Below are 23,422 nucleotides of genomic sequence, written 5' to 3' on the forward strand. Positions count from 1 at the left end.
ACCGAACATGCAATGGAATGGATTGGAATGTGGAACGGAATGTGGAATGCTATGGAATGGAACGTGGAAAGAATTGTGGAATGGAATGGAATGGAATAGAATGTGGAATGGTATGGAATGGAATGTGCAATTCAATAGAATGGAATGTGGAATGGAATAGAATGGAAAGTGGATGGAATGGATTGGAATGTGGAATGGAATGGAATGTGGAATGGAATGTGGAACGGAATGTGGAATGGAATGGAATTGAAAGTTGAATGGAATAGAATGGAATGGAACGAAGAATGGAATGTGGAATGGAATGTGGAATGCAATGGAATGTTGAATACCGTGGAATGGAATGAAATGTGGAATGGAATTGAATGGAAAGTGGAAAGGCATGTGGAATGGAATGTGGAACGGAATGTGGAATGGAATGGAATGGAAAGTTGAATGGAATAGAATGGAATGGAACGAAAAATGGAATGTGGAATGCAATGGAATGTTGAATACCATGGAAAGGAATGAAATGTGGAATGGAATAGAATGGAAAGTGGAAAGGCATGTGGAATGGAATGTGGAACGGAATGTGGAATGGAATGGAATTGAAAGTTGAATGGAATAGAATGGAATGGAACGAAGAATGGAATGTGGAATGGAATGGAATGGAAGGCAATGTGTTATGGAATGGTGGTGAATGGAATGGAATTTGGAATGGAATGTGGAATGGAATGGAGTGGAAGGTGAAATGGAATGTGGAATGGAATGTGAAATGAAATGGAATGGAGTGTGGAATGAAATGGAATGGAGTTCGGAATAAAACGAGGAATGGAAAGTGGACTAGAACGTGGAATGAAATGTACAATGGAATGGAATAGAAGCGAATGTGGAATGGAAAGTGGAATGGAATGGAGTGTAACGATAAATGGAATGTGGAATGGATTGGAAAGTGAAATGGAATGGAAGGGAATGGAATGTGGAATGGAATGGAATGGAATGTAAGGGAATGTGGAATGGAATGGAATGGAAATTGAAATGGAAGGGAATGGAATGGAATGGAATAGAATGTGAAAAGGAATGGAATGGAATGGAATGGAATGGGCTGTGGAATGGAATAGAATGGAAAGTGGAATGGAAGGGAATGAAATGGAATGGAATAGAATGTGAAAAGGAATGGAATGGAATGGAATGGAATGGGCTGTGGAATGGAAAGGAATGGAAAGTGGAATGGAAGGGAATGAAATGGAGTTTGGAATGGAATGAAATTTAACGTAGAATGGAATGGAATGGAATGGAATGGAATGTGGAATGGAATGTGGAATGGAACATGGAATGGAATGTGGAATGAAAAGTGGAATGGAACGTAACGGTATGTGCTAAGGAACGTTGAATGGAATTGAATGGAATGTGGAATTTAATGGAATGGAATGTGGAATGGAATGTGGAAAGCAATGGAATGGAATGCGGAGTGGAATGTGGAATGGAACTTGGAATGGAACCTGGAATATAATATAACGTGGAATGGAATGGAATTGAATGGAATGGAATGTGGATTGGAACTGAATTTAATGGTATGGAAAGTGGAATGCAATAGAATGGAATGGAATGTAGAATGGAATGTGGAATCGAATGGAATGGAATGCGGAATGGAATGTCGAATGCAATGGTTTGGAATGAGAAATACAATGTGTAATGGAAAGGAATGGAATGTGGAATGGAATGGAATGGAATGTGGAATTCAAAGGAACGGAATGGAATGTGGAATGGAATGGAATGGAATGGCATGTAATAGAATGTGGAATGGAGTGGAATGCAATGTGGAATGGAACATGGAATGGAATGTGATGGAATATGGAATGGAATGTCATTCAATGTCGAAAGGAATGTGGAAAAGAGAAGAATGGAATATGGAATAGAATGGAATGTATTGTGGAATGAAATAGAATGGAATGTGGAATGTAATGGAATGGAATGTGGAATTGAATGGAATGGTATGGAATGTGGAATGGAATGCACTGGAATACGGAATGAAAAGTGGAATGGAATGGAATGAAAAATGGAATGGAAAGTGTAATGGAAACTGCAAAGGAACGTGGAATGGAAGATATAATGGAATGAGTAATGGATGGAATGGAATGTGGAATGGAATGGAATGGAATGTGGAATGGAATGGAATGGAATGTGGAATTCAAAGAAACGGAATGGAATGTGGAATGGAATGGAAATTGGAATTGAATGGAATGGAACGTGGAATGAAATGTGGAATGGAATGGAATGGAACGTGGAATTGAATGGAATGCAACGTGAAATGGAAAGTGAAATAGAATGGAATGGAACGTATAATTTAATGGAATGGAACGTGTAATGGAACATGGAATGGAATGGAATGGACCTTGAAATGCAACGTGGAATGGAAAGTGGAATGGAACATGGTATGGAACATGGAATGGAATGGAATTGAACGTGTAATGGAATGAAATGGAAAGTGGAATGGAAAGGAATGCAACCTGGAATGGGACGTGGAATGGAATGTGGAAAGGAATGGAAAGGAATGTGGAACGGAATGGAATGGAATGTGAAATGGAATGGAATGGAGTGGAATATAGAATGGAATGGAATGGAATGGAATGGAATGCGGAATGCAATGGAATGAAAGGTGGAATGGAATGGAACGGAATACAACGAAATGTGGAATGGAATGGAATGGAATGGAAACTGAAATATAATTTGGAACGGAATGTGAAATGGAATGTGGAATGGAATGTGGAATGGAAGTAATTGGAACGTGGAATGGAATGGAATGGAACGTGGAATGGAATGGAATAGAATGAAAAGTGGAATGGAACGTGGAATGGAACATGCAATGGAACGTGGAATGGAATGTGGTATGAAAGATGGAATGGAATGGAATGGAAAGTGGAAAGGAATGTGGAAAGGAATGCAATGGATTGAGAATGGAATGTGGAATGGAATGGATGGAAAGTGAAATGGAATATTGAATGGAATGTGGTATGAAATGTGGAATGGAATGTGGAATGGAACGGAATGGAATGAGGAATGGAATGTGGAATGGAATGTGGAACGGAACGTGGAATGGAATGTGGAATGGAATGTGGAGGGGAATGGAATGGCATATGAAATGGAATGGAATGGAATGTTAAAGGGAATGGCATGGAATTTGGAAAGGAATGTGGACTGGAATGTGAAACAGTATGCAATAGAAAGTGGAATGGAATGGAATCGAATGTGGAATGGAAGGTGGAATGCAATGGGATGCAAAGTGGAATGAAATGTGGTATCGAATGGAATGGAGTGGAATGTGGAATGGAATGGAATGGAATGGAATGGAATGTGGAATGGAATGTTAAATGGAATGTGGAATTGAATGTGGAATGGAGTGAAATGGAATGGAATGTCGAATGAAATGCAATGGAATATGGAATGGAGTGGACTGGAATGTGGAATGGAATGTGGGATGGAATGGAAAGGAATGTGGAAGGCAATGGAATGGAATGTGGAATGGAATGGATTGGAATGTGGAATGGAATTTAATGGAAAGTGGAATGGAATGTGGAATGGATTGTGGAATGGAATGGAATGGAACGGAATGTGGAATGGAAGGTGGAATTGATGGAATGGATTGTGAAATTGAATGGAATGGAATTTGGAATGGAATGAGCAATGGAATGTGGAACGGAATGTGGAAAGGAATGGAATGGTATGTGGAAAGGAATGGAACAGAAGGAAGAATGGAATGTGCAATGGAATGTGGAATGGATTGTGGAATGGAAAGGAATGGGATGGAATGTGGAAAGGAATGGTGAATGGAATGGAATCAAATGAGGAACGGAATGTGGAATAGAATGGAATGGAATGTAGAATGGAATGGAATGGTATGTGGAATGGAATGGAATGGAAGGTGGAATGGAAGGTGGAATGGAATGTGGAGTGGAATGTGTAATCGAATGATATGTGGAATTGAATACAATAGAATGAAATTGAATGAGGGATGGAATGTGGAATAGAATGTGGAATGGCAGAGAATGGAACGGAGAGGATTGTGGAAAGGAATGTGGACTGGAATGTGGAAAGGAATGTGGACTGGAATGTGGAATGGAACGTGGAATGTAATGGAATGTGGAATAGAATGGAATGGAATGTGGAATGGAATGTAGTGGGTTGTGGAATACAATGTGGAATGGAATTTAATGGAATGTGGAATGGAATTAGGAATGGAATGTGGAAAGGAATGTGGAATGGAATTTAATGGAATGTGGAATGAAATGTGGTATTGAATGTGGAATGGAACGTGGAATGAAATGCGGAATGGAGTGTGGAATGGAACGTGGAATGAAATGGAATGAAATGTGGAATGGAATGTGGAAAGGAACGTGGAATTGAATGTGGAATGGAACGTGGAATGGAATGGAATAGAATGTGGAATGGAATGGAATGGAATGTGGAATCGAATATGTAATGGAAAGTGGAATGGAATGTGGAATGAAACTTGGAATGGAATGTACAACAGATTGTGTAATGGAAAGTGGAATGGAATGGAATGGAAGGTGGAATGGAACGTGGAATGCAATGGAAGGGAACATGGAACGGAAAGTGGAATGGAATGGAATGGAATGTGGAATGGAACATGGAATGGAATGGAATGCAACGTGGAATGGAACATGGAATGGAACACGGAATGGAATGGAAAGGAATGGGAATGCAATGTGGAATGTAAATTGGAATGGAATGTGGAATGGAATGGAATGGAATGGAATGTGGAATGAAATGTGAAATTGAATGTGGAACGGAACGTGGAATGGAACATGGAATGGAAGGTGGAATGGAATGGAACAGAATGTAGAATGAAATGTGAAATGGAATGGAATGGAGTGTGGAATGGAATTTGGAATGGAATGGAAGTTGAAATCGAATGTGGAAAGGAATGGAATGGAGAGGTTAGATGGAATGAAATGGAATGTTGAATGGAATGTGCACTACAATGAAATGCAATGTGGAATGGATTGGAATGGAATGCGGAATGGAATGGGGAATGCAATGGAATGGAATTTGGAATGGAATGCGGAATGGAATGTGGAATGGAATGGGGAAAGCAATGGAATGGAATTTGGAATGGAATGTGGAATGGAACATGAAATGGAATGTGGAATGTAATGTGCAATGGAATGTGGAATGGAATGGAATGGAATGTGGAATGGAAAGTGGAAAGGAATGTGGAATGGAACGGAATGTAATGTGGAATGGAATGTGCAATGGAATGCGGAATGGAACGTGGAATGGAATGGAATGGAATTGAATGGAATGGATTGTGGAATGGAATGTGGAATGGAATGTGGAACGGAACGTGGAATGTAATGGAATGGAACGTGGAAAGTGATGGAATGGAATGTGGAATGGAACTTGGAGTGGAATGGAATGGAACATGGAATGGAACATGGAATGGAACGTGGAATGGAATGTGCAATGGAATTTGGAATGGCACGTGGAATGGAAAGGAATGTAAAGTGGGGGTGGAACGTGGAATGGAATGGAATGGAATGTGAAATAGAATGTGGAATAGACTGTGGAATGGAACGTGAAATGGATCTTTGAATGGATTGGATTGGAAAGTGAAATGGAAAGTGGAATGTAATGCAAGGCAATGTGGAAAGGAAAGATATGGAATTTGGAATGCAATGTGAAATTGAATGGAATGGAATATGGAATGGATTGTGGAATGGAATGTAATGGAATGTGGAATGGAACGGAGTGGAATGTGGAATGCAATGCAAGGCAATGTGGAATGGAAAGTGGAATGGCATGGAATGGAATTTGGAATGGAATGTGAAATTCAAAGGAATGGAATGTGGAAAGGAATGTGGAATGGAATGTGGAATGGAATGGAATGGAATGTGGAATTGAATGTGGAACAGAAAGTTTAATGGAATGGAATGTGGAACAGAAAGTTTAATGGACTGGAATGGAATCTGCAACGGAACGTGGAATGGAATGGAGTGGAAAGTAGGATGGAATTTTAAATGGAAATTGGAATGGAATGTGGAATGCAACATGGAAAGAAACGTGGAATGGAATGTGGAATGGAATGGAGTGGAATGAGGAATGGAAAGAAATTGAATGAGGAATGGAATATGGAATAGAATGTGGAATGGAACAGAATGGAACAGAATGGAATGTGGGAAGGAATGTGGAATGGAATGTGGAATGGAACGTGGAATGTAATGGAATGGACCTTGGAATGGAAAGTGGAATGGAACATGAAATGGAATGTGGCATGGAACGTGGAATGGCATGGGCAATGGAATGTGGAATGGAACTTGGATTGTAACAGAATGGGAAGTGGAATGGAATGTGGAATGGAATGGAATGGAACGTGGAATGGAACATGGAATGGAATGTGTAATGGAATGTCGAATATAATGGTATGTGGAATGGAATGGAATGGAAAGCAATAAATGAATGGAATGGAATGCAGAATTGAATGGAAAGGAATGTGTAATGGAATGGAATATGGAATGGAATGGCATGGAATGGAATGTGGAATGGAATGGAATAGAATAAAGTGGAATGGAATGTGGAATGGAATGGAATGTGGAATGGAATAAAATATGGAATGGAATGAAATGGAATGGAATGTGGAATGGATTTGAATGGAATGCGGAAAAGAATGGAATGGAATGGAGTGGAAGGTTAAATGGAATAGAATGGAAAGTGGAATGCAATAGAATGTGGAATGGAATGGAATGGAATGGAACAGGGAACGTTATTGAATGGAACATGGAATGGAGTAGAATGGAAATTGGAATGCAATGGGAAGGAATGTGGAATGGAATGGAACGGAATGTCCAATGGAATGTGGAATAGAATGGAATAGAAGGTGGAACGGAATGTGGAATGGAATGGAAAGGAATGTGAAATGGAAACAAAAGGAATGTGGAATTGAATGTGGAATGGAATGTGCAATGGAATGTGGGATGGAATGTGGAATGGAATTTGCAGTGGAATGTGGAATGAAATGTGGAATGGAATGTGGAATGGAAAGTGGAATGGAATGGAATGGAATATAGATTGGAACGTGGAATGGAACGTGGAATGGAACATGGAATGGAACATGCAATGGAAAGTGGAATGGGATGTGCAATGGAATGTGGAATGGAAAGTGGAATGGAAAGAAATGTAACGTGGAATGGAATGTGAATGAAATGTAATGGAAAGTGGAATGGAACGTGTAAGAGAACACGGAAAGGAATGTGGAATGGAACGTGGAATGGAATGTGGAATGTAATGTGGAAGGGAAAGTGTCATGGAATGGAATGGTATGGAATGGAATGTGCAATGGAAAGTGCAATGGTTCCTGTAATGGAACGTGGAATGGATTGTGGAATGGAACTGGAAGGGAATGTGGAATATGGAATGGAATATGGAATGGAACATGAAATTGAATGGATTGGAATTTTGAATGGAACGTGGAATGGAATTGAATGGAATGTGGAATGGAAGGGAATGGAATATGGAATGGAATGGAATGGAATGTGGAATGGAAAGGCATGGAATGTGGAATGGGACGTGGAATGAAACATGGAATTCAACGTGGAATGGAATGTCGAATCGAATGGAATGGAATGTGAAATGGAATGGAAAGGAATGTGCAATGGAAAGGAATGGAATGTGGAATTGAACGTGGAATGGAAAATGGAATGGAATGGAATGGAACGTGGAACGGAATGTGGAATGGAATGGAATGGTACGTGGAATTGAATGGAATGGAACGTGGAATGGAATGTGGAATGGAATGGAATGCAACATGAAATTTAATGGAATGGAACGTGGAATGGAATGTGGAATGGAATGGAACTTGGAATGCAACGTGGAAAGGAAAGTGGCATGGATCATGGACGGGAAAGTGGAATGGAACGGAAAGGAATGTGGAATGGAATGGAATGGAATGGAATGTGGAATGGAAAAGAATGCAACCTGGAATGGGATATGGAATGCGTCGTGGAATGGAAAGGAATGCAAACTGGAATGGCTCGTGGAATGGAACATGGAATGCGACATGGAATGGAAAGTGGAATGGAATGTGGAATGGAATGGAATAGAATGGAATGGAATGTGGAATGCAATGGAATGAAAGGTGGAATGGAATGGAATGGATTGGAATAGAATGTGGAATGGAATGGAATGGATTGGAAAGTGAAATATAATGTGGAACGGAATGTGAAATGGAATGTGGAATGGAATGTGGAATGGAATGAATTAGAACGTGGAATGGAATGGAGTGGAACGAGGAATGGAATGGAATGGAATGGAACATGGAATGGGATGTGGAATGGAGCAAAGAATGCAACGTGGAATGGAATGTGGTATGAAAAGTGGAATGGAACGTGGATTGGAGCATGGAATGGAACGTGGAATGGAATGTGGTATGAAAAGTGGAATGGGATGGAATGGAATGTGGAATGGAATGGGAAATGAATACAATGGAATGAGAAAGGAATGTGCAATGGAATGGAATGGAATGTGGAATAGAATGTGGAATGGAATGTGGAATTCAACGGAATAGAATGAGGAATGCGGTGTGAATGAAATGTGGAACGGAACATGGAATGGAATGTGGAATGGTATGTGTAGTTGAATGGAATGCAATGTGGAAAAGAATGGAATGGAATGTGGAATAGAATAGAATGGAAGAGAATGTGCAAGGGAATGCGGAATGGATTGTGGAATGCAATGGAATTGAATGAGGAATGGAATTGAACTTGGAATGGATTGGAATGGGATGTGGATTGTAATGGAATAGCATGGAATGTGGAATGGAATGGAATGGAATGGAAAGTGGAATGGAATGTAATGGAATGTGGAATGGAATGGAATGGAATATGGAATGGAATGGAATATGGAATGGAATGGTATGTGGAATTGAATGGAAAGGAATGGAACATTGAATGCAATGGAAGGGAATGTAATGTGGAATTGAATGCAATTTAACGGGGAAAGGAATATGGAATGGAAAGTGGAATGGAATGTGGAATGGAATGAAATGAAATGTGGAATGGAATGGAATAGAATTTGGTATAGAATGGAATGGAATGGAATATGCAATGGAATGTGGAATGGAATGTGGAAAGGAATGGGATGGAACGTGGAATGGTATTGAAATTGGAATGGAATGGAATGGAATGTGGATTGGAATAGAATGGAACGGAATGTGGAATGCAATGCAATGGAATGGAAAGTGAAATGGAATTTGGAATGGAAAGAGGAGTGGAATGAAATGCACTGTGGAATGGAATGGAATGTTAAATGGAATGCAATGGAATTGAAAGTGAAATGGAATTTGCCATGGAATGTGGAATGGAATGAAATGGAATGTGGAATGGAATAGAATGGAATGCAGAATGGAAAGTAGAATGCAATGGAACATGGAATGGAATGTGGAAAGCAATATGTAATGGAATGTGGAATGGAATGTGAAATGGAATGTGGAATGGAATATGGAATGAAGTGGAGTATGGAATGCGGAATGGAAAGGAATTGAATGTCCAATGGAATGTGGAATGCAATGGAATTCAAAGCGGAATGGAATGTGGAATGGAATGGAAAGGAATGTGAAATTGAAAGAAATGGAATGTGGAATTGAATGTGAAATGGAATGGAATGGAATTGAATGTGAAATGGAATGGAATGGAATGTGGAATGGAATGTGCAAAGGAAAGGGATGTAGTGGAATGTGGAATGGAATGGGTTGCAATGTGGAATGGAATGTGGAACGGAATGGAATGGAATGGAATGGAGAGTGGAATGGAATGTATTGGAACGTATACTGGAATGGGAATGGAATGGAAGGCAATGTGGAATGGAATGGAATGGAATGTGGAATGGAATGGAATGGAATGTGGAATGGAATTGAATGGAACGTGGAATTGAATGGAATTGAATGCAATGGAACGTGGAATTGAATGGAATTGAACGGGGAGTCGAATGTGTAATGGAATATGGAATGGAACGGAACGGAATGTGGAATAGAATAGAATGGAAGTGAATGTTCAACGGAATGTGGAATTTAATGTGGAATGTAATGTAATGGAATGTGGAATGGAATTGAACTTGGATTGGAATGGAATGGAATGTGGATTGGAATGGAATGGAATGCAATATGGATTGGAATGGAATGGAAAGGAATGTGGAATGGAATGGAATGGAATGGAATGGAATGGAAAGGAATGGAAAGTGAAACGGAATCTGGAATGGAATGTGCAATGGAATGATATGGAATGTGGAATGGAGTAAAATGGAATGTGGAATGGAAAGTGGAATGGAATGGAACATGGAATGGAATGTGGAATTGAATGTGGAATGGAAAATGGAATAGAATATGGAATGAAATGTACTATGGAATGTGGAATGGAACGGAATGGAATGTGGAATGTAATGTGGAATGGAATGGGGAATGAAACGTGGAAAGGAACGTGGAAAAGAAGGGAATGGAACGTGGAATGAAATGTGGAATGGAATGGAATAGAATGTGGAACGGAATCTGCAATGGAATGGAAAGGAATGTGGAATGGAATGCAATGGAATGTGCAATGGAATGTGGAATGGAATGGAACGGAATGTGGAGTGCAATGAGGAATGGAATGGTATGGAATGTGGAATGGATTGTGGAATGGAAAGGACTGTAATGTGGAACGGAATGTGGAATGGAATATGGAATGGAACGGAATGGAAAGTGGAATGGAATGTGCAATGGAATGGATTGCAAAGTGGAATGGAATGGAATTGATTGTGGAATATGATGAAATGGAATGGAATGGAATGTGAATGTAATAGAAAGGAATATGGAATGCAATGGAATGGAATGATATGAGGAATGGAATGGAATGTGGAAAAGAATGTGGAATTGAATGTGGAATGGAAAGCGGAATGGAATGGAATGTGAAATAAAGCAGAATGGGATGGAATGAAATGCGGAATGGAATGCAATAGAATGTGGAATGCAATGGAATGGAGTGAAATGTGGAATTGAATGGAATGGAAAGTGGAATGGAATAGAATGGAATGTGGAAGGAATGGAATGGAACGTGCAATGGAATGTGGAATGGAATGAGGAATGGCGTGTGGAATGAAATGTGGAATGAAATGGTATGGAATGTAGCCTGTAATGGAATGGAATATGGAATAGAATGGAATGGAATGGAATGTGGAATGGAATGGAATGGAATGTAGAATGGAATGCAAAGGAATAGGGAATGGAATGGGATGGAACGCGGAATAGAATGTGGAATGGAATGGAATGCAACGTGAAATGGAATGTGGAATGGAATGTGGAATGGATAGTGGAATGGAACGTGGAATGGAATGGAAAGGAACGTGGAATAGATTGGAAAGGAAACTGGAATGTAATATGGAATGGAATGCGGAATGTGACGTGGAACGGAATGGAATGCAACTTGGAATGGAATGTGGGAGAATGTGCAATGGAATGGATTGGAATGTGAAACGGAATGAATTGGAATGTGGAATGGAATGGAATGGAATGTGGAATGGAATGTGGAATGCTATGTGGAATGGATCGTTTAAAGGAATTGAATGGAATGTGGAATAGAATGGAGTGGAATGAAATGTGGAATGGATCATGGAATGGAATGGAATGGAATGAGCAATGGAATGGAAAGGAAAGTGTAATGGTATGGAAGGGAAAGGAAAGGAAAATGAAACAGAATGTGGAACGGAATGTGAAATGGAAAGTGGAATGGAATGTGGAACCGAATGAAATGGAACGTGGTAGGCAATGGAATGGAATGTGGAATGGAATATGAAATACAACAGAATATAATGAAGAATGGAATGTGGAATGGAATGTGGAAGGCAAAGTGGAATGGAATGGAATGGAATGTGGAATGGAACATGGAAGGAAATCGAATGGAACATGGGATGGAAAGTGGAATGGAATGTGGAATGGGATGTGGAATGCAGTGTGGAATGGAATGGAATGGAACAGGGAATGGAACATAGAATGTAACGGAATGGAACTTGGAATGAAATGTGGAATGGAATGTGGAATGGAAAGTTGAATGGAACGTGGATTTGAATAGGGAACTGAATGTGGAATAGAAAGTGGAAAGGAATGTGAAATGGAATGTTGAATGGAAAAGAATGGAATGTGGAAAGTAATGGAATGGAATGGGGAATGGAATGGAATGGAAGTGGACCGGAATGTTATGCAATGGAATGGAATGTGGAACGGATGTTGGAATGGAACGTGGAATGGAGTGGAAAGGAAAGTCGAATGGAACGTGGAATGGAAGGTGGAATGAAACGTGGAAAGGAATGGAATAGAAGGTGGAAAGGAATGTGGAATGGAATGTGGAATGGAATGTGGAATGGAATGGAGTGGAATGTGGAAAGGAATGTAATCGAAGGTGGAATGGAATGCGGAATGGAATGGATTGGAATGTGGAATGGAATTTGGAAAGCAATGAAATGGAATGTGGAAGGGAATGTGGAATCGAATGTGGAATGAAATGTGGAATGGAATGGAATGGAATGTGGAAAGGAATGTGTAATGGAATGGAATGGAATGTGGAAGGGAATGTGGAATGTTATGTGGAATGGAATGTGGAATAGAATGGAATGGAATGTGAAAGGGAATGTGGAATGGAATGCAGAAAGTAATGTGGAAAGCATTGGAAAGGATTGTGGAATGGAATGTCGAATGGAATGGAATGGAATGTGGAGTGGAATCTGGAATGGAATGGAATGGACTGAGGAAGGGAATGTGGAATGGAATGTGGAATGTAATGTGGAATAGAATGCAATGGAAAGTGGAATGGGATGTGGAATGGAATGGAATGGAATGTCTAATGGAAAGTGGAAAGGATGGAATGGAATGTGGAATGCAATATGCAATAGAATGCGGAATTGAATGGAATGGAATTTTGAATTGAGTGTGGAATGGAGTGGAATGGAAAGTGGAAGGGAATATGGAATGGGATGTGTAATGGGTTGTGGAATGGAATGTGGAATGTAACGTGTAACTGAATGTGGTATGGAATGGAATTTAATGTGGAATGGAATGTGGATTGGAATGGAATGGAATGTGGACTGTTATGTGGAATAGAATGTGTAATGGAATGTTCAATGGAAAGTGCTATGGAACAGAATGGAAAGAGGAATGAAATTTGGAATGGAATGTGGAATGTGTCGTGGAATGGAATGGAATGTGGAATGGAACATGGAATGGAATGGAATGAAACGTGCAATGGAAAGGGCAATGGAACGTGGAATGAAATGTGGAATGGAAAGAGGAATGAAATGTACAATGGAATGTGGAATGGAAAGTAGAATGGAATGGAATGGGAAGTGGAATGGAACGTGGAATGGAAAGTAAAGGAATGTGGAAAGGATTGCAGAATGGAATTTGAAATGGATAGTGGAATGCAATGGAAAGGAAAGTGGAATGGAATGTGGAATGGAATGTGGACGGGAACGTGGAGTGGAATGGAATGGAATGGAATGTGAAATGAATGTGGAATGGAATGGAATGGAATGGAATTTTGAATGGAATGTGGTAAGGAATGTGTTATGGAATGTAGAATAGGACGGAATGGAATGTGGAATGGAATGTAAAATGGAATTTTGAATGGAATGGAATGGAATGTGGCATGGAAAGTGGAATGGAATGGAATGGAATGTGGAGTAGAATGTGGAACGCAGTGGAATGGAAAGGGGAATGGAATGAATGCAATGGTAAGAAATATGGCAGGCAATGGAATGGAAAATGGAATGCAATGTAAAATGGAATGGTATGGAATGTGGAATGGAACACTGGAATGGAATGTGGAATGGATCGTGGAATTGAACGTGGAATGGAATGCAATGAAATGTGGAATGAAATGGAATGGAATATGGAAATGAATGTGGAGAGGAATGGAAGGGAATCTGGAATAGATTGTGGAATGGAATGGAAGGGAATGCGGAATGGAATGGAATGGAAAGCTATGGAAAGTAGAATGGAATGGAATGCAATGTGGAATGGAGTGGAATGGAATATGGAATGGAACGTGGAATGGAATGTGGAAGGTTGAATTTAATGTGAAATTTAATGTCGAATGGAAAGGAATGAAATGGAAGGGAATGTGGAATGGAATGTGGAATGGAATGTCGAATGGAATGTGGAATGGAATGTGGAATGAAATGTGGAATGGAATGGAATGGAATGTGGAATGAAATGTAGAATGGAATGGATTGGAATATGGAATAGAATGGAATGGAATGGAATGCGGAATGGAAGGTGGAATGGAATGTGGAATGGAATGTGGAATGGAATGTGGAATGAAATGTGGAATGGAATGGAATGTGGATTGAAATGTGGAATGGAATGGATTGGATGTGGAATGGAATGCGGAATGGACTTTAAAGGAATGTGGACTGGAAAGTGGAATGGAATGTGGAATGGATTGTGTAATGGAATGTGGAATGGAACGGAAAGGAAGGTGGATTGGAATGTGGAATGGAGTGCTGAATGGAAGTTGGAAAGGAATGCAATGGAATTTTGAATGGAATGTGGAATGGAAAGTGGAATGGAATGGAATGGAACGTAGAATGCAACCTGGAATGGAAGATGGAAAAGAATGTTGAATTCAACGTGGCATGGAATGTGGAATGGAATGTGCAATGGAACGGAACAGAATGTAGAAAGGAATGTGGAATTGAGTGTGGAATGGAACGTGGAATGTAATGGAATGGAATGTGGAAAGGAACATTCAATGGAATATGGAATGGAATGGAACGGAATGTGGAATCGAAAGTGGAATGGAATGGAATGGAATGGAAAGTGGAATGATATCTGGAATGGAATGTGGAATGCAACGAAATGAATTGTGGAATGAAATGTGTTTTGTAATGGAATGGAATGTGGAATGGAATGGACTGGAATGTGGAATGGAATGTGGAACAGAATTTAATGGAAAGTGGAATGGAACTTGGAATGGAATGGAATGAATTGTGGAATGACGTGTTTTGTAATGGAATGGAATGTGGAATGGAAAGGACTGGAATGTGGAATGGAATGTGGAATAGAATTTAATGGAAAGTGGAACGGAACGTGGAATGGAATGGAATGGAATGGAATGTGGAATGGAATGGAATGTGGAATGGAATGAAACAAAATGTGGAATGTAATGCTGATTGGAATGGAGTGGAATTTGGAATCTAATGGAATGGACTGCGGAATGGAATGTGGAATGGAATGTGGAATGGAATGGAATGGAATGGAATGTGGAATGGCATGCGAATTTGAATGCAATGGAATGTGGAATGGAAAGTGGAAAGAAATGCAATGGAATGAGAATGGAATGTGGAATTGAATGTGCAATGCAATTTGGAATGGAATGTGGAATGGAATGTGCAAAGGAATGTGGAATGGAGTGGAATGGACTTTGGAGAGGATTGTGGAATGAACTGCAATGTGGAATGGACTGCAATGTGGAAAGGAATGTGGAACAGAATGTTTAATGGAAAGTGGAAAGGCATGGAGTGGAATGTGGAATGGAATGTGGAAAGGAATGTGGAATGGAACGGAATACAAAGTGGAATGGAATGTGGAATGGAATGTGGAAAGGAAAGTTTAATGGAATGGAATGGATTGTGGAATGGAACGTGCAATAGAATGTGCAATGGAATGTCGAATGGAATGGAATGTAATATGGAATGGAATGTGGAATGGAACGGAATGGAACGGAATGTAATGTGGAATGGAATGTGGAATGGATGTGGAATGTAATGGAATGGAGTGTGGACTACAACTAGGAATGGAAGGGAGTGTAACATGGAATGGAACGTGAAAAGGAATGTGGAATGGAACGTATAATGGAATGTGGAATGGTGTGTGGAATGGAATGGAATGGAATCTGGTATGGAATGTGGAATGTAAATTGGAATGGAATGTGGAAAGGAGAGTGGATAGCAATGGAATGGAATGTGGACTGAAACGCGGAACGATATGGAATGGAAGGTGGAATGGAACATGGAGTGGAAAGTGGAATGAAACGTGTAATGTAATGAGGAATGGAATGTTTAAAGGAATGGAATGGAATCTGGAATGGAATGTGGAATGGAATGTGGAATGGAATGTGGAATGGAATGGAATGGGATGTAGATTGAAATGTGGAATGGAATGCATAATGGAATGTCGAGAGGAGTGTGGAATGGAACGTGGAATGGAACATGGAATGGAACGTGGAATGGGATGTTCAATGGAATATGGAATGGAATGTTGAATGGAATGGAATGGAACGTGGAATTGAACGTGGAAAGGAATGTAATGGAATGTGCAATGGAATGTAGAATGGAACGTGGAAAGGAATGTGGATTGGAACGTGGAATGGAATGTGGAATGGAATGTGGAATGGAATGTGGAGTGAAATGGAATGGAATGGAATGTGTAATGGAAAGTCCAATGTGTGGTGGAATTGAATGTGGAATGGAATGTAGAATGGAATGTGGAAAGGAAAGTGGAATGTAATGCAATGGAATGTGGACTGAAACGAGAAATGGAATAGAATCGAAGGTGGAATGGAACGTGCAATGGAATGTGGAAAGGAACATGGAATGGAAAGTGGAATGCAATGTGGAATGGAATGGAGTGTAATCTGGAATGGAATGTGGAATGGAATGTGGGAAGGAATGTGAAATGGAATGTGTAATGGAATGTGGAAAGGAAAGTGGAATGTAATGTAATGGAAAGTGGACTGAAAAGAGGAATGGAAAGGAATGGAAGGTGGAATGGAACGTGGAATGGACCATGGAATGGAATGTGGAATGGATGTGGAATGGAATGGAATAGAATCTGTAATGGAATGTGGAATGGAATGTGGAATGGAATGGAATGGGATGTAGAATGAAATGTGGAATGGAAAGTGGAATGGAAGGGAATCGGATGTAGAATGAAATGTGGAATTGAATGTGGAATGGAATGTGGAATGGAATGTCGCATGGAGTGTGTAATGGAATGTGGAATGGAGCGCAATGGAAAGTCGAATGGAACGTGGAATGGAATGTGGAACGGAACTAGAAAGGTAAGGGAATGGAATTTGGAATGGAACGTGGAATGGAATGGAGAAGAACATGGAAAGGAACGTGGAATGGAACGTGGAACAGAATGGAATGGGACCTGGAATGTAATGTGGAATGGAATGTGGAAATGAATGGAATGTTGAAAAGAATGGAATGGAAAGTTTAATGGAATGCAAGGGAATGTGGAATGGAATGGAATGGAATGTGATATGGAATGAGGAACAGAATGTGTAATGGAATGGAATGGAAAGTGGAATAGAATGGAATGAAACGTGGATTGGAATGTGGAATGGAATGGAATGGAATGTGAAATAGAATTGAATGGAATGTGGAATGAAATAGAAATGAATGTGGAATGAAATTGAATGGAGTGCAATGGAATGTGGAGTGGAAATTGGAATCGAATGGAATGGAATTTGGAATGGATTTTGGAATGGAATAGAATGGAATGTGGCATGGAATGTGGAATGGAATGGAATGGAATGTGGAATGGAAAGTGGAATGGATTGGAATGGAATGTGGAATGCAATGTGGAATGGAATGTGGAATGGAACGTAATGTAACATGCAATGGACTGTGGAATGGAATGCGGAAATGTAAGTGGAAGGGAATGGAATGGAACGTGGAATGGAACAAGGAATGCAATGGAATGGGAAGTTGAATGAAATGGAATGGAATGTGGAAAGGAATGTGGAATGAATTTGAACGGAATATGAAATGGAATATGTAATGGAATGGAATGGAATGTGGAAAGTAACATGAAATGGAATGGAATGAAAGGTGGAATGGAATGTGGAATATAATGTGGAATGTAATGGGGAATGGAATGGACTGGAATGTGGAATGCAATGGAGAAGAATGTTGAAAGGAATGTGGAATGGAATGCAATGGAATGAGGAATGGAACATAATGTAATGTGGAATGGAATGAGAAATGGAACGTGGAATGGAACGGAATGCAATGTGGAATGGAGTGTGGAATGGAATGGAATGGAATGTTGAATGGAATGGAACGGAATGTGGAATGGAATGTGGAATGGAATGTGGAATGGAAAGCAATGCAATGTGGAATGGAATGAGGAATGGAATGTGGAATGGAAAGGAATGTAATGTGGAATGGAATGTGGAAAGGAAAGTGGAATTTAACGGAATGGAATGTGGAATGGAATGTGCAATGGAATGGAATGTGGAATGGAATGTGCAACGGAATGGAATGTGGAATGGAATGTGGCAACGAATGTGTAATCGATCGGAATGGCATGTGGAATCGAATGGAAGGGAATGTGGAATGAAACGGAATAGAACGTGGAATACAATATGGAATGGAAAGTGGAATGGAATGTGAAATGGAACGGAATGGAATGGAATGTGGAATGGAATGGAATGCCGCGTGGAGTGGAATGGAATGGAATTGAATGGAATAGAATGGAACTTGGAATGGAACGTGGAATGGAAAGTGGAATGGAATGTGGAATGGAATGGAATGGGATGTGGAATGGAATGTAGAATGAAATGGAATGGAAAGCGGAATGGAATGTGGAATGGAACGTGCAAAGGAAGGTGGAATAGAACGTCGAATGTAATGGAATTCATTGTGGAATGGAGTGGAATGGAATGTGGAATGGACCGTCGAATTGAATGGAATGGAATGCAATGGAATGTGGAATGGAATGTGAAATGCAATGTGGAATGGAATGTGAAATGGAATGTGGAAAGTAATGTGGAATGGAATCGAATGGACTTTGGAATCGAATGTGGAATGGAATGGAATGGAATGTGCAATGGAACGTGGGATGGAATGGAATGGAATGTGAAATGGATCTTGGAATGGTTTGGAACAGAACGCGCAATGGAATATGGAATGGAACGTGGAATGTACTGTGGAATGGAAGTTGGAAAGGAATGTGCAATGGAATGTGGAATGGAAAGTGGAATGGAATGGAATGGAACATGGAATGGAACGTGGAACGGAATGGAATGCCACGTGGAATGGAATGTGGAATGGAACGTGGAATGGAATGGAATGGAACGTGGAATGGAATGGGATAGAATGTGGAGTGGAATGGAATGGAATGTGGAATGGAATGTGAAATGGAATGTGGAATGGAATGTGGAATAGAATGAGAAAAGGAACGTGGAATGTAATGGAATGGAACTTGTAATGGAACGTGGAATGGAATGTAGAATTGAATGGAATGGAATGTGAAATGGAAAGTGGAATGGAATTCGGAATGGAATACAATGGAATGTGGAATGGAACGGAATGTTATGTGGAATGCATTGTGGAATGGAATGTGGAAGTGAATGTCAAATGGACCGGTTTGGAATGAGCAATAGAACGTGTAATGGAGTGTCGAATGAAATGTGGAATGGAACGGAATGGAATGTTGAATTGATTTTGGAATGTAACGTGTTTTGGAATGTGGAGTGGAATGTGGAATGGAATGGAAAGGTATGACGAATTTAATGTGGAAGGGAATTTGGAAGAGAATGGAATGGAATGTGGACTGGAATGGAATGGAGTGTGGAATGGAATGTGGAATGCAACGGAATGGAATCTGGAATGGAATGTGGAATGGAACGGAATGGAATCTGGAATGCAATGTGGAATGGAACAGAATGGAATGTGGAATTGAATGTGGAATGGAGTGTGGAATGGCATGTGGAATGGAATGTGGAAGAGATTGGAATAGAAAGAGGAATGGAAGGTGGAATAGAATGTGGAATGCAATGTGGAATGGAGTGTGGAATGGAATGTGGAATGGAGTGTCGAATGGAAAGTGGAATGGAACGGAATGGAGTGTGCAATGGAATGTGGAATATAACTGAATGGCATGGGAAATGGAGTGTGGAATGGAGTATGGAATGGAATGTGGAGTGGAATGGAAAGGAAAGTGGAATGGAATGTGCAATGCACTGTGGAATGGAAAGTGGAATGGGACGAAATGGAATGTGAAATTGAAGGTGGAATGGAGGGTGGAACGGAGTGTGGAACGAAATGTGGAATGGAAAGTAATGGAATGTGGAATGGAATGTGGAAAAAATGTGGAATGGAATGGAATAGATTGTGGAATGGAATGGAATGGAATGTTAGGGAGTGTGGAATGGAAAGGAATGGAATGTGGAATGAAACATGGAGAGGAACATGGAAGGGAACGTGGAATGGGAACTGGAATGAAAGGTGGAATTGAATGGAAGGGAAAGTGTAATTTAATTTCGGATGGAATGGAATGGAAAGTGTAATGGAATGTGGGATGGAATGGAATGGAATGTGCAATGGAATGTGGAAAGGAACGTGGAATAGAATGTGGAATGCAATGTGGAATGGAATGTGAAATGTAATTGAATGGAATGTGGAATGGAATTGAATGGAATGTGGAATGCAATGGAATGGAATGGAATGTGAAATTGAATGAAATGGAATGTGGAATGGAATAGAATGGAACGTGGAATGCAATGTCGAATGGAATTTGGAATGGAAAGTGAAATGGAATGGAATGGAATGTAGAATGGAATGGAAAGGAATGTGGTTTGGAATGGAATGGAACGTGGAATAGAATGGAATGCAGTGGAATGTGTAATGGAATGTGTAATGGAATGGAACGGAAAGTGGGATGGAATGCAATGGAACGTGGAACGGAATGGAAAGGAATGTGTAACCGAATGGAACGTGAAATGGAATGCAATTGAATGTGGATTGGAATGGAACGGAATGTGTAATGGAATACAATGGAATGGAATGGAAAGTGAAATGGAATGAGAATGGAATGTGAAATGGAATGTGGAATGGAATGTGGAATGGAAATTGGAATGGAATGTAATGGTAATTGGAATGAAATGGAATGGATCGTGGACTGCAACGTGGAATGCATCGTGTAAGGGAACGTGTAATGTAGTGAAACGTGGAATGCAATAGAATGGAATGTGGAATGGAATTTGAAATGGAATGTGGAATGAAATGCTGAATGGATTGTGGAATTTAATGGAATGGAATGGAATATGGAATGGAATTGTATTGAATGCGGAATGAAACGTGGAAAGGAACGTGGAATGGAACGTGGAATGGAACGTGGAATGTAATGTGGAATGGAATGGAATTTAACGTGGAATGGAATGTGGCATGGAATTGAATGGAATGTGGAATGAAATGTAGAATTGAATGTAGAAGGAAAGTGGAATGGATTGGAATGGAATGTGGTATGGAAAGGAATAGAATGTGAAATGGAATGTGAAATGGAATGTGGAACGCAATGTGGAATGTCATGTGGAATTGAACATGGAAGGGAATGGAATTGAACATGTAATGGAATGTAAAATGGAACGGAATGGAATGTGGAATGGAAACTGGAATGGAATGCGGAATATAATAGAATCGAATGTTGAATGGAATGTGGAATGGAATGCAATGGAATGTGGAAAGGAATGTGGAATGGAATGCTGAATGGAATGATTAATGGAAAGGTGAATGAAATGGAATGGAATGTCGAATGGAATGTGCAATGAAATGTGGAATGGAATGTTTAATGGAACGGAAGTAATGTTTAATGGAATCTGGAATGGAATGTGGAAAGGAAACTGAAATGGAATGGAATGGAATGTGGAATAGAACGTGGAATGGAAAAGAATGCTAAGAGGAAAAGAACGTGGAATGGAACCGAGAATGCAAAGTGGAATGGGATGTGGAAAGGAATGGAATGAAATGTGAAATGGAATGTGGAATGGAATGGAATGTGGAAAGGAAAGTGGAATGAAATGGAATGGAATGTGGAATGGAACGTGGAATGGAATGTGCAACGGAATATGAATTGGAATGGAATGGAATGTGGAATGGAAAGGGAATGGAAAAGAAAGTAGTGTGGAATGGAATGTGGAATGGAATGTGCAAAGGAAAGTGGAATGTAATGTAATGGAATGTGGACTGAAACGAGAAACGGAATAGAACGGAAGGTGGAATGGAACGTGGTATGGAACGTGGAATGGAATGTGGAATGGAATGGGGAATGGAATGGAATGGAATCTGGAATGGAATGTGGAATGGAATGTGGAATGGTATGTGAAATTGAAAGTGTAATGGAATGTGGAAAGGAAAGTGGAATGTAATTGAATGGAAGGTGGACTGAAACGAGGAATGGAATGGAATGGAAGGTAGAATGGAACGTGCAATGTATGGTGGAATTGAATGTGGAATGGAACGTGGAATGGAACGTGAAATGGAATGTGGAATGGAATGTGGAATGGAATATGGAACGGAACGTGATATTGAATTGAATGTTGAATGGAACGTGGAATGGAATGGAATGGAATGTGGAATATAATGGAATGGAATGTGGAATGGGATCTGGAAAGGAAAGTGGAATGAAATGGAATGGAATGTGGAAAGGAACGTGGAATGGAATGTGCAGTGGAATATGGAATGGAATGGAATGGAATGTGGAACGGAATGGGAATGGAACGGAAAGAAGTGTGGAATGGAATGTGGAATGGAACGTGGAAAGGAAAGTGGAATGAAATGCAATGGAATGTGGACTGAAACGAGAAACAGAATAGAATGGAAGGTGGAATGGAACGTGGAATGGAATGTGGAATGCAACGAGGAATGGAATGTGGAATGCAATGTGAAATGGAATGTGTAATGGAAAGTGGAAAGGAAAGTGGAATGTAATGGAATGGAAGGTGGACTGAAACGAGGAATGGAATGCAATGGAAGGTGGAATGGAATGGAATGGAATGTGGAATGGAATGGGGAATGGAATGCGGTGGAATGGGGAATGGAATGTGGAATGTAAGGGAATGGAACGTGGAATGCAATGTGGATTGGAATGTGGAAGGGAAGGGAATGGATTGTGGAATGGAATGGAATGGTATGTATAATGAAATGTCGAATGGAATGTGGAAGGGAAGGGAATGGATTGTGGAATGGAATGGAATGGAATGTGGAATGGAATGGGGAATGGAATGCGGTGGAATGGGGAATGGAATGTGGAATGTAAGGGAATGGAACGTGGAATGCAATGTGGCATGTATAGTGGAATGCAATGGTTTGGAATGTGGAATGGAATGTGGAATGGAACGGAAAGGAACGTGGAAAGGAAAGTTTAGTGGAATGTGCTTTGGAACGTGGTATGGAATGTGGAATGGAATGGAATGGAATTGAATGTGAAATGGAATGGAATGGAATGTGTAATGGAAAGTGAAATTGAATGTGGAATGGATTGTTGAATGGAATGCAATGGAATGTGGAATGGAATGTGGAAGTGAACATGGAATGGAGTGGAATGGAATTTGGAATAGAATAGGGAAAAGAATGTGGAATGGAAGGTGGAATGGAAAGGAACGGAATCGAATGTGGAAAG

The sequence above is a fragment of the Pongo pygmaeus genome, chromosome 14 (assembly GCF_028885625.2).
Source record: "Pongo pygmaeus isolate AG05252 chromosome 14, NHGRI_mPonPyg2-v2.0_pri, whole genome shotgun sequence".
In the NCBI taxonomy this organism is placed as follows: domain Eukaryota; kingdom Metazoa; phylum Chordata; class Mammalia; order Primates; family Hominidae; genus Pongo; species Pongo pygmaeus.